Here is a 17,160-nt window from a genome sequence, read left to right on the forward strand (position 1 = left end):
TTTCACAGTTTTGATATGTACAATATATGTGCATTAAAGGGGTTTTCCGAGTTATAAATAGAAAAAAAAATAAAGCACTGTAAATCTGATGGTCAGCAATATATACCTAACCCAAGCATGTTTTAGGCAATAAATATATATATTTACTCATTTACCTAGTTCTGTTCTGGCCCCTTTGTTTACATGCAGTTGCAGAGCTGTGGGGGCATGTAACAACAATCTCTGAGGGTGTCAAAAAAGACTGCTTTTCCCCTCCCCCTGATCTGCAAAGGGAGTGAATAAAATTGCTTCCCTATCTGCAGTCTGACTGCTGAGGTACTCATGTTTGTGTGGGACTACAAGTCCCAGCTGTACAGTAAAATGACATTGCTGATACACACAGGATTTTCCCTCTACCTGCCCTGCAGACGCTACTTTACAGCCAGCAGAAGAGTACAGAGGAGAGAACTCCTCCAGTCTTTGTCAGCTCTGTGTTTGCAGGGTGATGAGGGAGGGAAGATCCTGAGCACAGCATTTGTCTTTTCAGTTCTTGGAGAAGAGGAAGCCTTGCAGCTGGTCAGTGCCTGAGGCAGAGCCTCCAACCTCAAGTCTGTACTGCTGGTAGAAGGGGTTAAACTTTCCTGAAGAATCCAGTGGGAGGGGATACACAGGGAAGATAGCTAAGCCAGCAGATTGGGCAGTGCAGAGGGCGTGGCTTTTCACTCCAACCAGCACAGCCTTCACAGTGAGGTTTCTGCTCCCTCAGCAGAGAAAAAAAAACCTCAGGCTATGAGCTGAGCGCTGCGATTGGCCAGTGCTACAGCCTGGGAGAAGGAGATGTCGGCAGGCTCCACCCAGTTGAGCAAAATATATGAAGATGCCGGAGCCTAAACCGGGAGAACGGAGCGGCGCCCAGGGATAATAGTAAGTGCAGGGAGATCCCTGGGCGCCGCTCTCCATGTCTGTATGCTTAGTTTAGATTTTTTTTATTGTAGTGAAAGGTCCTCTTTAAGCACGGAACGTCATCAGAGAAGGGAAAGAAGTTGACATCACATGTCGTGTGACGCTCAGTTAACTAGGAGAACAGGGCCACTGTAGATGAAGTAAGTGAATTGAAAACCCCTTACATTTGGTTACTTAGAAACGTACAAAGAACAAAAAAAAAAAAACTTGGGAAACTCCTTTAAACAATGTGTATTAAAATGTACCATATTTTTATTTTTATGGGACACACTTTTATCCACAAAAAAATGATGGAAGCTCTCACTAGTACACAGAAGGACCAGGGAGCATTGGGTTTCACCCTGCTATAATTCACTGCTCCTTGTTCTTCTCCAGGTGCCACACTGTGCTGTGTCCTGGTAGAGTACAGCTTCAGGACATACTGCGTTTAAGCGGGCACTATGACCTGGTGCAGTGAGACAATAGGATCTCACTGCTGTGGCGCCCCCATCCAGAGCAGGAGAGGCAAGTTGTTTGATCTGAGGTCTGATGAAGATTTGGGTCTGATCTGAGGTCTGATGAAGATTGGGGGTCTGACCTAAGGTCTCATGAAAAATATTTTTTCTTATTTTCCTCCTCTAAAACCTAGGTGCATCTTATGGTCAGGAGAATTTTTCTAGAGTGAAAACTACAGTAATTTGTGATATGAATGGGTAAAAGTGTGACCGAAATAGAAAGTTACATGCACAACACCCCCTGAAAATTAATTTCAACACATGCAGAGTACATACATACCATTTAGACCTAAATTTACATTCACATATCTTCATAAAATCACCAGAACTGGAATGACCAAAAATAAGGTTTAAGCTGGAAATTTTAGAAAAGTAACTACCTATAAAATATAGGAATTACACTGTATGTACCCTCAAAACCTATTGCAGGGATCTGTACTCACAGTGGGGTATGCAATGACTTTTCACAGAGACAGCGGGTTTTAAAATCTAAACAGTGTTTTATTTGGTCACTTCAGCATAACAGATTAGCATCCAAGTTAGGGCTCATGAACAAGAACATATTTTCTTTCTGTGTCCATTCGTTTTTTTTGTGGGTCCACAAACAAAACGGAAGTTACTCTGTGTGCATTCCGTTTCCGTATGTCCGTTCCACAAAAAGAATAAAACATTTCTTATTATTGTCCGCAGTACAGACAAGGATTAGACTGTTCTATTAGGGGCCAGCTGTTCCGTTCCCCAAAATACGGAATGCGCACGGATATCATTCGTATTTTTTGCGGACCGCAAAATACATACAGTCGTGTGCAAGAGCCCTTATAGCGTCACTTGGTGAGGTGAAGTTACAGCACCAGCCTAACATAACTTAAAACAAAAATAAATACCTGCCCGTCTGGGCTCTACCTAATACACAGGCGATTCCTGTCTCATCTATAGAGTCCTGTTTACACCAAGGGAGATAAGGCTTCACTCTGCCTCATGGTCAGCCAGTCTCTAGGCTCTGACCACATAGTTCAGCTCTCCAGGCTTTATTCCCCCTAGACCAGGCATGTCCAAACTGCGGCCCTCCAGCTGTTGCAAAACTACAACTCCCAGCATGCCTATTAGGGCATGCTGGGAGTTGTAGTTTTGCAACAGCTGGAGGGCCGCAGTTTAGACATGCCTGCCCTAGACTAATATTCTGAGGCCTGCTTTTTTTCCCTGGTGATGATCCCAGCAGGCATCACCTGAGATCACCTCGGGCTAGGGGAAAAACCTGTGATGGAAGGGTGTGGACTGGAAAATCCCTCTACCAATCCCATCTCCTAGTCCAAAGAGATCCAGCCAATACAAACTTAAACACAGAGCTCCAGCAGTCTATGCTCTGATGAAGCTAAATGCAGCTCTCTGGATTTCATCTATCTTACCCAGCTGGGGTATCTGGGTGAGATATCCCCTCCCTCCAGCACTTTACTGTACTCATCACTACACTGTATATTTCCTAAAAGCAAGCACCCTCATAATTACAGTTACCCTGATGGACTGTTGACATGTCCAACTTAATGTGACCAACAGGAGTTATTTAAAAAATGCATCAAAACATACATTTGCACCTAAAACTCACATCTAAGCTGTTTTACCCCCCCCCCCCAACAATTTTAAAATAATATACTGAGATGTGGAAAGTTAATACACACCACCAGTGTGTACATCAACCAGAGCTTGTGCTCTTAAAACACTGAAACTGAGGCTTTATAATATATGGTCATCATCCACATGTGTGTTAAAAATGTGTACTATTCATGTGAAACAGCCTTTATGTTACCAAAATCTAAATTTTGTGAGAGTGCAAAACATACTGTGTATAAAATGATAACCTAATAATTAATACGCACAACCACCTTCATGCAACTTTGCAACAAATAGTGATTATTTAAAAAAAATTGGACAAAATTCTAATTTACAACTAAATGGTGTACTCTAGCAGAGTCCTTATGTAAATAAAATATAGTCTTTAAAAAATATAAACTCTGAAGTGTAGATACATACAACAAATGTCTAAATTCAATGCTGCATGTTTCAAAGAAATTCAAAAACCGCAAGAATACCCCAACTAACTTCTGCATGCAGGTATTGGCCATTACCGTATTTTTCGCCCTATAAGATGCACCGGCCCATAAGACGCACTTAGGTTTTTGAGGAGGAAAATAAGAAAAAATAAATTTTGAACCAAAAGGTGTGTATTTGGTGGGTTTTGAACTAATGGTGGTCTGTGGATGACGCACTGTTATGGGGGTCTGTGGATGACACAATGTTGTGGGGGGGTCTGTGGATGACACACTGTTATGGGGGGGGGTCTGTGGATGACACACTGTTATGGGGGGGGTCTGTGGATGACACACTGTTATGGGGGGGGTCTGTGGATGACACACTGTTATGGGGGGGGTCTGTGGATGACACACTGTTATGGGGGGGTCTGTGGATGACACACTGTTATGGGGGGGGTCTGTGGATGACACACTGTTATGGGGGGGGTCTGTGGATGACACACTGTTATGGGGGGGGGTCTGTGGATGACACACTGTTATGGGGGGGTCTGTGGATGACACACTGTTATGGGGGGGTCTGTGGATGACACACTGTTATGGGGGCGTCTGTGGATGACACACTGTTATGGGGGCGTCTGGATGACACACTGTTATGGGGCGTCTGGATGACACACTGTTATGGGGCGTCTGTGGATGACACACTGTTATGGGGGCGTCTGGATGACACACTGTTATGGGGTGTCTGTGGATGACACTGTTATAGGGGCGTCTGTGGATGACACACTGTTATAGGGGCGTCTGTGGATGACACACTGTTATGGGGGCATCTGGGGATGGCACTGTTATGGGGGCATCTGGGGATGGCACTGTTATGGGGGCATCTGGGGGTGGCATGACACTGCTTTGGGGGGGATCTGTGGATGACGCACAGCATCTTATGCTATGTGCCATCCACAGATCCCCTCCATAACAGTGTCCCTGTGTAGTGAATGACCCCCAATACAGGGGATGGGGGTCTGCATCTTGTTTTGTAATGGCAGCGGGTCCCGCTGCAGTCACTGTATTCTACTACACCAGGCCCCGCTCACTGTAGTAATCGTATAAGCAATGTTAGACTGTAAATTCATTCATCCAGGCTGTAGTACGGTACTTACTACTAACTTCCATAGCAGGCAGGAGGCCGGGCGAGCGGGCGGGAGCTGGCAGCGTAACTCACTACGTCACCGCCTGCGCCATTCATAAAGTGGGCGAAGCAGTCGTGTGACCTAGCGAGTTGCGCTGCCGGCTCCCGCCCGCCCGGCCTCCTGCCAGCTATGGAAGTTAGTAGTACCGTATTTTTCGCCGTATAAGACGCACCGGCGTATAAGACGCACCTAGGTTTTTGGGGAGGAAAATAAGAAAAAAAATATTTTGAACTAATTGTGGTCTGTGGGTGATGCACTGTTATGGGGATCTGTGGATGACGCACTGTTATGGGGGATCTGTGGGTGACACTTATAGGGGATCCTCTCTGGATGGCGCTGTTATGAGGATCTGTGTATGACAGTTATGGTGGGGATCTGTGGATGACACATATATAGCATCTTATGCTATGTGTCATCCACAGATCCCCTCCATAAGTGTGGGGGTCGCATTTGCTTTTATAATGGGGGTGGGGGTCGCATCTGCATTTATAATGACAGCGGGGCCCGTGCAGTGACTGTATTCTACTACACGGGCCCCGCTTACTGTACAATCATATCCCTAATACCGTAGTTAATTGTTGTGTGCACTGCATGTAAAAGCATAATGAGCGATGATGAGCGCTATTACTTACAATTAGAAGCGCTTGCCGTTCGGAGCAGGGAGGAGGGAGGAGGCAGGAGGCAGGCCGGGAGGACGGGCGCTGGCAGTGTGAGTCATCCGTCATGCGCCCACGCCGCCTGCTTCATTCATGAAGCAGGCGGCGCAGGCGCGTGACGTATGACTCACACTGCCAGCGCCCGTCCTCCCGGCCTGCCTCCTGCCTCCTCCCTCCTCCCTGCTCCGAACGGCAAGCGCTTCTAATTGTAAGTAATAGCGCTCATCATCGCTCATTATGCTTTTACATGCAGTGCACACAACAATTAACTACGGTATTAGGGATATGATTGTACAGTAAGCGGGGCCCGTGTAGTAGAATACAGTCACTGCACGGGCCCCGCTGTCATTATAAATGCAGACGCCGGCCCCCAGCCCCTCCTCCCTCACAGCTGATATACCCGCCGCACGGCATCGCGGCGGGTGTATCATTGAAAACTAAGCAAAATCGGCTACATTCGCCGTATAAGACGCACTGCTATTTCCCCCCCACTTTTGGGGGGGAAAAAGTGCGTCTTATACGGCGAAAAATACGGTAAGTACCGTAGTACAGCCTGGATGAATGAATTTACTGTTTAACATTGCCTATATGATTACTGCAGTGAGCGGGGCCCGGTGTAGTAGAATACAGTGACTGCATCGGGCCCCGCTGCCAATACAAAACAAGATGCAGGCCCCCAGTCCCTCCCGCTGATACAGACGTCGAACGCGCTGTGCAGCGTATCAGAGTAAAATTGCAGCATTCGCCCCATAAGACGCAGTTCTATTTCCCATATAATGCATTAACAAAGGCTGCTTAGACAGGTATAATCAGGGTGCTTAATTTCAGACGCAGCACCTGAACGTCTATGGTTCATCCGAAAATAAGTTGAGCACTAACTCTAGTTGTGATGAACAGTGGGAGGTCCAGATGTCCATAATGTGAGCAAAAAAGGACTGTTTAAACAAACAAACAAAAAACTACAGTCTTTGAAAACAGTTATGGCAAACAGTCTGTGAGTGAAAGTGTCTTTTTATTTTTTTATATTTTTTTCACTGCAGTGTGTGACTGGGTATGGACAGGATCGGGACAGTGTAAAATGTAAACTTTATAGATTTTTGGGTGTTTGTTTTTGTATTTGCTTTGCTCTAGAATAGATGCTGGTAAACATCTGGGTTATGGTGTCAATAGATGGCCTAATTAGGCACAGTGGGTTGATTAGATGAATGAGCGCTCAAATATAACATCACCAAAAAGACAATTGAAGAGCAAGTAATGCTCTCTGATGGGAAAGGGGGATTAATAATATGCACAGAAATCTATGTTACTCTATGTCCCCTGGGGACATGTACAGTTACTGAAGGTGAGAGGAGGATCTATGTCTTTCCCCCCTGCAGCACCCTCTATGCTGGCAGAGGTAACAGCCGGCTGAAGAAGAGAGCTGCTTTAGGCCTCCTGCGCACAACAGTGGTTCCGTTGTACCGTGATCCGTGCCCGTTTTTTCTTCCGTGGGTCTTCCGTGATTTTTGGAGGATCCACGGACATGAAAAATGAAAAAAAAAGTTTGCCATTGAAATGATAGGAAAAAACGGACACGGATCACGGACGCGGATGACAATCTTGTGTGCATCCGTGATTTTTCACATACATGTTTTTGCAGTGGACAGTTCAGCCATTTTGATTGTCACTGTTGAATTAGCCTCTCTGAAAGGTCATTCTCAAGCTGTCCTATCGATAAGGCCTCATGCACACGGCCGTGCCATTTTTTTTTTGCGGGCTGCGGATCCGCAAAAAACAGAAGCCGTCCGTGTTGCCTTCCGCAATTTGCGGAACAGAACGGGCACCGGCAATATAAATGCCTATTCTTGTCCGCAAAGCGGGGACAAGTATAGGACATGTTATATTTTTATAGCGGGGCCGCGAAATGGAGCCATGGAAGCACATGGAGTCACCCATTGAAGTGAATGGGTCCGCATCGGCGGCTCGGATGCGGACCCAAACAACGGTCGTGTGCATGAGGCCTAACAAGCATCATTTTACCATCTGTTGCTGAGAAGCCTAGTTAGAGGTGATATGGCTGCACTTGCGATTATCACATTTGCAAAAAGAGACGCTGCGGCAATACAGATGTCACTCAGTAAATTGTAAAATCTAATTACCAAACATTGGCTGTTATTGTAAGTTATGATTTTTCTAATATATAGACAATTTTATATTCTTGGTGGAAATCCTCTAAAAGGGAATATGTCACCTATATTCCTTTCTGCTAGTTAAAACCAGATGGTGAGACACATCCTTTTTTCTAATCTATTTTTATTTTCTAATTGTAGATTTTGTATTCTTTTCCTGGACAAGTTTTAGTATTTCCTGGACATGAATATGGGGTAGCCATCTTGCCTGAGCTCTTGTTAACAGCAGATAGAGATATGCTTTACAGCAACTTCCACTGATCGTAGACACAATGGACAGGAGGGCACCTCACTGACTTCTGTGGGAGAGTTTTCTAGGCATGCCCTGTGCCCTGTGCAGAGGTCATTGTACAAGGAAGGAATAGATGCGCTCTGACAATCACCTGTTGTGACTGGTGGATCCTGTGTTATCAATCTAATTGATACATTCTAAGTGCTTGTTCACACGGCCGTTGTGTGCCCGTGGCCGTATTGTGGCTTGCATATGACGGGTCCGCAATACACGGGCACCGGCCTGTGTGTACTCCGTATCACGAATGCGGACCCATTCACTTGAATGGGTCCGCAATCGCAGAGATGTGGAACGGAAGGACGGATCAGAACCCCACAGAAGTACTACGGAGTGCTTCCGTGGTGTTTTTTTGCACCGCAAAAAAATAGAGCCTGTTCTATTTTTTGGCGGTGAGGGCGGTTCACTGACTCATTCAAGTTGAATGCGGTCCCCAATGCACAGAATGTCCAGACAACGGCCGTGTGAACAAGTCCTAATTCTGCTTCTGATTATGAGATGACTGCTGAAAAGTGAGCTGATTTAGAACAAGTAGTGGCACCTATTATTTGGCTTGGTGACATGGGAAATGAAATTAAAGAGGACCTTTCACTACTGTACAAACTAAAAACTAACTAGATCAGTGGGCAGAGCGGCGCCCAGGGGTCCCCCTGCACTTACTAGTATGCCTGGGCGCCGCTCCGTTCGCCCGGTATAGGCTCCGGTGTCTGCGCTCCCTCTTGACTGATTTTTTGTAGGAGGCGTGTCCCTTGCTGCACTGCTGGCCAAGTACATAATAAGCTGACACTCTGAGTGGTAATTAACACTTAGTGGTAATTAAGACTGCAGCTGTATGGCTGTCCTCAGGACAGTGATACAGTTGAATACTGCATTAGGGAATGGGAGCTGATGGCTCCATATCTTAACTGAAGGAGGGCAGAACATGCAGCTATTGATGGCCACCACAGAGCATCTTCTTCTGGGGCAGTATCTAGTGGTATTTTGTGCTGCGCTATAGTATTGCTGACCCCATCTACTTGTGTTGCCCTGCCTTCTATCAATTTGGACCTGCCTACAACATGAGGGCCACTTTTAGGGTTTTTTCAGGGCCGCTTTAAGTTCCCATTCCGTCCCTGTCTGATTTGATAGTGTCAGACAGACATTGAAAAGAGGAATGGTAACTTTTCAGTTGTCAATTTTTTTTTTTTTAAACTGTGGCTCTTGTCCTAGTGGACTTCACTGATCATGAGATACATGGTAGGCTGCCGCAAGGGAAATGTGTAATGTTTGCAACTTAAGATCCATTTACATGGACTAATGATCTGCCTGATTATTTGGGATGAGCACTGAACAGTTGTCCTGTGTAACAGGTGCCAGCAGTCACCCGATGAACGAGAAAACTCTTGTTCATCGGGTGACAGCAGCCAATCAGATTCTACCTTTCATTTTTCACAGCTCCATTGGAAAATGAAAGGTGGAATCTCATTGGTTGCTATGGGCGACTAAGCCAGTTCTACTTTACACCAGTTTGATAAATCTCTCCTATAGTTTGTAAAGCTGGAGAAAGACATACGTCCATCCAGTTCAGCCTGTTATCCATCAAAGGTGATCCTATGCACGCAGTGGTTTATGCACGCAAAGTCCCGGCATATTTGCCAGGTAAAGGCCAGATCCCATTATAGTCATTTGGGTCGGTGGGCAGTACTGGATCCAGAGAGCTCTGGCAGGCTGTTCTCTACCTCCTGGAACTAATAACCTTGATGTGAAGCCTTACATGCAGCGATCACCTCCACTGTATGAGACTGAGCCATGGCTGCTGCTGTTACTAGTCCTCATACATCTGTGGCACCTGTACATGGGCTGATGGAACTAGCTGTTAGTATGAACATTCGTTCCCGATAATCTTCCTGAAAATTGGGCCTTGTAAATCCGCCATTAATTACTAGATTGCATGCATGTATTTGTATCTTTACCAAAAATGCATGCATATTACAGCACTGGGCAGAGTACATAGGTGGCTTATCACTTTTCATTCTCTGCACACACACTCTTAATCCTCTGATCTTTAATTAGCAGGTCCAATTTACAATGTAATTGACTTCTTTCAACAGTTTTAATAGGCTTTAAAGGAGAAAACCCGAATACCAGACAGAGGACACAAATAACATCTTGTCTTGTGGAAAATAAAATGTGAACTTTACAAGTAGCAGGTGAATTTCAGCAAACACATAACAATTTGATGTGACATTTACCAGATTTTTTTTTTGTTCGAAATCTCTCCAATTGTCTATCCTCAGTCCACCTCGGTTCACTATAAGAATATTGTGGATTTCTGCTTCTGAAAAAAATAAAATATATATAATCAACGCTGCACTACTCAGAATAACCTCTATACAGTGATGTATTTGAAAAGACTGCCGCGCTTGCATAAGTGCCCTTCAGATAGCTGATCTGTGGGGTGCAGATATTGATGGCCTGTCGGGAGGGTAGACTATCACATAGGGGAGCACAGAGAGAACACTTGAACCAGTGAGAGACACAAACAGAAGATAGGGTAGAAGACAACACGGGATGGTAGACAGGGGCACAGGACGCTGACCCCCTGCATTACAATGGACAGCCCTGAAAAGCATCCAGATTCTAAAATAAACTACCCCTCATCCTTGGTTCAGTGCAATGTACAACATATGGAAAGACTGAAACCTAAATCGGTAGCCCAAGCACCGTGGAAGAACCACTCAGCAGAGCAGTACCTTCTGCAGGCATAAGGGAAGGACAGAGGAAAGTCAGAGCCTGCTCTGTTCTTCCTTCTTCACTGGCCTGCCCTTGACTGAATGGTAGTATGATGCTGTCACCTGCTGGCCACAATAATCATCTCTCTGTCAAACGGAGGAGAGATAACTATTGAAGCTTTCTGAAGGTGGACGAGGCCACCCTTGCTGTGGCCATCTTACTGTCAGTGTCCTAAAGCTATACAAGGCTTTTGATCTCCATGGGAATATTTCTTGCTAATGAATATTTACATGGGAAAACTCTTTCTGCTCCATACCTGAGTGTCTCTATGAGAAATATCATTTATTGTTCGGACCCCTGTAGGGCACCTAAGGTGAAAGTGCTTGAGAATGATGGAGTGTAAGTGTACGGGTGCATTTTATTTCTACTGAGTGCCCTATTTGCAGAAGACATGACTTAAGACTGTTGTAATGCTCAGATAACGCACACGTGCCGTCACCATGTGATCTGTATCTCTGTGGAGAATTCTTAACTGCATTTGCTCACAGAGATCACGGTTTGCAGAATGGAAAAGGAAGAGAAATGGACTATAGCACATGGTATGGTTGCTGTAAATAAACTAATGAAGACCACATTGGTCAATCCACTTTGTTAATGGCCGTGTAGTATTGAAGGTGCTGTGAGGCCATTAACAATGCAGACTGACTATAAGGCCTCTTTCACACTTGCGTTGTCTGGATCCGGCGTGTACTCCACTTGCCGGAATTACACGCCGGATCCGGAAAAACGCAAGTGTACTGAAAGCATTTGAAGACGGATCCGTCTTCAAAATGCTTTCAGTATTACTATGGCAGCCAGGACGCTATTAAAGTCCTGGTTGCCATAGTAGGAGCGGGGGAGCGGTATACTTACCGTCCGTGCGGCTCCCGGGGCGCTCCAGAATGACGTCAGAGCGCCCCATGCGCATGGATGACGTGCCATGTGATCCATGCGCCTGGGGCGCCCTGACGTCACTCTGGAGCGCCCCGGGAGCCGCACGGATGGTAAGTATACTGCTCCCCCGCGCCCCGCTACACTTTACTATGGCTGCCAGGACTTTAGCGTCCCGGCAGCCATGGTAACCACTCTAAAAAAGCTAAACGTATCCGGCAATGCGCCGAAACGACGTTTAGCTTAAGGCCGGATCCGGATCAATGCCTTTCAATGGGCATTCCTTCTGGATCCGGCCTTGCGGCAAGTCTTCAGTTTTTTTGGCCGGAGCAAAAAGCGCAGCATGCTGCGGTATTTTCTCCGGCCAAAAAACGTTCCGTTCGGAACTGAAGACATCCTGATGCATCCTGAACGGATTTCACTCCATTCAGAATGCATTAGGATAATCCTGATCAGGATTCTTCCGGCATAGAGCCCCGATGACGGAACTCTATTCCGGAAGACAATAACGCAGGTGTGAAAGAGCCCTAAACAGTGCAGTCTTCTTCGTTAGTTTGATTAGAGCCCGCTTTGACATATAGAGCTGCATGGTACTGGACTGCAGAGAAATCGTGTCACAACACACTACATTACCATGCTGCGTGGTTGTACCCTTAAGAGAGAAGAGCAGGAGAGAGAACATGCTTCACAGGGAATGCCCACTAAGCTCAGAGCGTGCAACCTTTCAGATACCTTTTAGCGAATTTGAACAATTTACTAAGTTGAAATATGCCTAAATTAGGCGTGTTTAAGGCACAGATGGCGTCACAACAGTTAGTTGTGCCGCTATCTGTGACTGTGCCCCGCTAACGCCCGTTCTAAAATTGTGGGTGGGGAAGGGCTGTTTAGGGCGTAGAAAATGGTCTTACAATGGACAGCCCTGAAAAGCATCCAGATTCTAAAATAAACTACCCCTCATCCTTATTTCAGTGCACTGTACAACATATGGAACGATTGAAACCTAAATCGGTAGCCCAAGCACCGCGGAAGAACCACTCAGCAGAGCAGTACCTTCTGCAGGCATAAGGGAAGGACAGAGGAAAGTGCTCTGTTCTTCCATCTTCACTAGACTGCCCTTGACTGAATGGTACCAAGCTGTCTCACATTTAGAACTGGCGAAGGATGTTATAGAGAGGCCAGCGCCTCTCAACTGTTTTACAGATGGTATATAAACAAGTGACAAAAAAAAAAATCACTGAAAAAATTAAGATAAAAACATCCTGCACGATATGATATACAAATGTGCGGATGTCCCTGGCCATATTATTGAAGAAAATCACAGAAATAAGATAATAATGCACTTAGTAAAGTAGATGCAAGCATTATATATGGACAAAGTCCTCACTCTGATATCATAATATCTGAGACACTTAGCCAATATATGTTGATCAAAACACATCTGAGCCCGCCTACCAAGCGCCAAGGTGGTCTCAGGTCAGGCGGGTCCTACGCTAAACCTACCTAAGCCATTGGGCTTCTATGTTCAGGGGCGCAGACGCCGCACATATGGTGTGCTGCTCCTAGTCACCTCCATGTGCATCAAGCAACCAATGGGAGGAGGAGCAAGCACACCTATATGTACCACCTAATCAAGGCGCTCTATTGGATAGGAAGGGCAAAAGTGCAAAGGAATTCTTCTCCCAAGATAAAATAGGAGCGCATTCACACTTGAAGGTGCCACTCCCTCAGGCAAATACTACATAGACAAAAAAAATCACAGAAAAAATTAAGATAAAAACATCCTGCACGATATGATATACAAATATGTCCCTGGCCATATTATTGAAAAAAAATCGCAGAAATAAGATAATAATATACTTAGTAAAGTAGATGCAAGCATTATATAAGATAAAAACGTGCATTATTATCTCTGTGATTTTCTTCAATAATATGGCCAGGGACATCCACACTGATACCAGCCATTTGCATTCCGCAATTTCCCTTCCGCAGGAGGTCCTGTTGTATGCTACAAATATCTATTCTTGTCCGCAAAACAGACAAGAATAGGACATGTTCTGTTTGTTTTTGCAGACATATCGATGCAGACAGCACATGCCCCTATTGCAGGGCTGGCCAACCTGTGGCTCTCCATCTGTTGTAAAACTACAACTCCCACCATGCTTTGCTGTAGGCTGATACCTGTAGGCAGTCCAAGCATGATGGGAGTTGTTGTTTTGCAACAGCTGGAGAGCCTCAGGTTGGCCATCCCTGCCCTATTGTATCCGCCAGCATCAGTAAAATAACTGATGCAGGCGGATTAACCACCCATATACCACAATCAATTCTGACCGCATCATATAGGAGGTTCACAGAGGGAGGGGGCTCCCTCTCTTACCTCATCAGGTCCCCGAGCGGCGATGGCAGGGTCCCAATGGTTGTCATGGCAGCTTCAAGCCTTGCAAAGGCCTTGGGAGCTACGGAGGCCTATACACTGACACTCAATGCAATACAATACAGCATGTATTGTACTGCTTTGAAACAGGGATCAGACCCTGAAATATTGAAGCCCTGTGATAGGACATAAATAAAAAGTTCAAATATCACGTGATCTACCGTCAGATGAACGCCGTAAAAACTGCCAAAATAGAAATTTTTTGTTCACATTGCCTTATTGAAAAGTAATAGCGAATGATCAAAAAGTACTATGTACCCCAAAATGGTACCAATGAAAACATCACCTCATCCCTCAAAAAATGAGCCCCCACCACAAGGTAATTGGACAGAAAATAAAAATAATATGGCTCTTGGAACATAAAAACAGGATAAAAAAAAATATGGTTTGTGTAAAAGTATTAAGACATTAAAAAAATAAACTATATAAAATTGGTATCTCTGTAATCGCCCTGACCAGCAGAACAAAGAGAGTGTGTCATTTTCCCGCACAATGTTCACCACGATAACAAAATCTAAATAAAAAGTGATCAAAAAGTTGTATGTACCCCAAAATAGAACCAATGCTGATGGCAACTCATCCCGCAAAATATAAGCCCTCACACTGCTGCTTTCCCTTCTGAACCCTGCAGTGTACCCAAACAGCAGTTTGCATCCACATTTATGGCGTTTCATTACCTAGTAGAACCTGCCTAACATTTTAAAAGGCAAGGAATTGTCAGCACAAGATGCGTAAATCACCACATTGGGCCTCAAATGTGCATGATGCTGTTATACTCGTGGGCACTGGTGTATGTCAAGACACGAGAATAGAACCACATCTAGGGTGTTTATAAAACTAGGAAGCACAGCATAATAATACAAGGGTGTGCATTTCGCATGGCACACAATGGGCACAATATGTTGGGCGCTAAAGTGGCTTAATAGTGTAAAAAATGGCAATTTTCTCTTTGTACCATCTGATGTGAATTCATTTTTGTAGAACACCTATGGGGAAACAATAATCTCTACACCGCTTGGTAAACTCCGTCAGGGGTATGGTTTCTAAAATGGGGTAACTTCTTGGGGGTTTCTTTTTTTAATTTCACCTCAGAGCCTCTGCAGTTGTGGGCCAGTGCTGTATATATCAACAATCTAGGCCTCATTTCTCTTCTGAGCTCTGCGGTTTGCCCATATAGCAGTTTCTGACTACATATAGTGTGCTGCCATATTCAGTAGAAATGGCAAATTGTGCGATTTTTTTTTTTTTTTTTTTTTTTTTCCCTTTTCTTTTCTTATGTTACCCCTTGTGAAACTGAAAAGTCTGGGACTAAAGCATATTATTGGAAAAAATTGAATTTTTCATTTCAACAGCCAAGTGTTTCTAAATTCTATGAAAACACCTGGGGGGGGGGGGGGGGGTCCAAAGTGGTAAGTACACCTTTTAATAAATTCCTTGAGGGTGTAGTTTCCAATATGGGGTCACTTTTAGGGGTTTCCACTCTTGTCAGTACCTCAGGGTCTCTTTGAATGTGACGTGGCACCCAAAACCATTCCAGCAAAATCTGCCCTCCAAAAACCATTTGGTGCTCCTTCCCTTCTGATCCATGCCATGTGCTCAAACAGCAGTTTACAATCACACATGGGATGTTGCCGTGTTCAGGAGAAAATACTTAACAAAATTTAGTGTGCTTTTTAACCTGGTGCCTCTGTAAACTGCAGAATCGGGGTAATAAATATTGAGGTTTGTTTTGCTGTTAACCCTTGCTGCCTTACAGGAAAAAAGGATTAGATTGGAAAATCAATCAGAAATGAAATGTTGAAATTTCACCTCCACTTTCCTTTAATTCCTGAGAAACATGTAAATGGTTAACAAAGTCTGAATAATTGAGGGTATAGTTTCTAAAATATGGTCATTTATGGGTGGTTTACTTTTTACTATGTTAGCCCCACAGAGTGATATAACTGATTTAGTGTTTAAAAAGTTGGTTTTGGAAAGTTTCTTAAAATTTTAAAAAATTGCTTCTAAAACACTAAGCCTTTTAACATCCTAAAAAATAAAATGACATTTATGTACAAAATGATGCAAACATAAAGTAGACATATGGGAAATGTTAATTAAAAACAGTTATCACTTTGTCTTAAAAGTAGAGAAATTCTAATTTAGAAAATAGCATTTGTTTATATATACACGGTAAATAAAGGTGAAATATCATACCAACTCAAATTTTCTACTAACATGAATTACAATGTGTCGCAAGAAAACTTGGATAAGTAAAAGCATTACAAAGTTATTACCACATAAGGCTACTTTCACACTAGCGTTCGATCGGATCCGTTCTGAACGGATCCGCTCATATTAATGCAGACAGAGGCTCCGTTCAGAACGGATCCGTCTGCATTATAACTTAGAAGAATTTTCTAAGTGTGAAAGTAGCCTGAGCGGATCCGTTCAGACTTTACATTGAAAGTCAATGGGGGACGGATCCGCTTGAAGATTGAGCCATATGGTGTCATCTTCAAGCGGATCCGTCCCCATTGACTTCCATTATAAGTCGGAACGGATCCGCTCGCCTCTGCACGGCCAGGCGGACACCCGAACGCTGCTTGCAGCCTTCAGGTGTCCGCTCACTGAGCGGAGTGGAGGCTGAGCGCTGGCAGGCGGATGCATTCTCAGTGGATCCGCCTCCACTGAGAATGCATTAGGGCCAGGCGGCTGCGTTCAGGGCCGCTTGTGAGCCCCTTCAAACGGAGCTCACGAGCGGACACCTAAACGCAGGTGTGAAAGGAGCCTAAGGCTACTTTCACACTCGCGTTTTGTGCGGAGCATGCATCCATTAAGAACAGATCCGTTTGTATTATCTTTAACAAAACGGATCCGTCTTGAATACCATTGAAAGTCAATGGGGGGCGGATCTGTTTTGCATTGTGTCAGTGAAAACGGATCTGTCCCCATTGACTTGCATTGTGTGTCAGGAAAGATCCGTTTGCCTCCGCATCGTCAGGCGTACACCAAAACTCTGCAAGTAGCCTAAAAAGTGACATATCAGATTTGCAGAATTTGGTGAAACCCTTTAACCCTAAAGGGTTAAAATCTTGGGTAAATGGGGTGGCTGTGTGTTTGCATCGATGGTGGTTTTTTCTTTTATTTGTATTTTATATTTTGTATTTTATGGGTGCTGCCATCTTGCCTGAGCTGTTCTTAACAGCATTTGCACAGCATTAAACAAATTGCTTTACGGCAGCCCCATGGTCCATAGACACAATGGTCAGGAGGGGACCTCATTGACTTCTATGGAAGAGATTTCTAGGCATGTTCTGTGCCCTGTGCAGAGGTCATTGTACAAGG

General features: G+C 44.7%; 1 protein-coding gene across 4 annotated transcripts in view; it reads left to right on the plus strand.

The window, feature by feature from the left end:
* The window catches only part of ZNF827 (zinc finger protein 827), a 230,424-nt gene that overhangs the window by 37,234 nt on the left and 176,030 nt on the right, over window positions 1-17,160 (plus strand). The window lies entirely within an intron of this gene.

The sequence above is a fragment of the Bufo gargarizans genome, chromosome 1, assembly GCF_014858855.1.
Source record: "Bufo gargarizans isolate SCDJY-AF-19 chromosome 1, ASM1485885v1, whole genome shotgun sequence".
Lineage (NCBI taxonomy): Eukaryota > Metazoa > Chordata > Amphibia > Anura > Bufonidae > Bufo > Bufo gargarizans.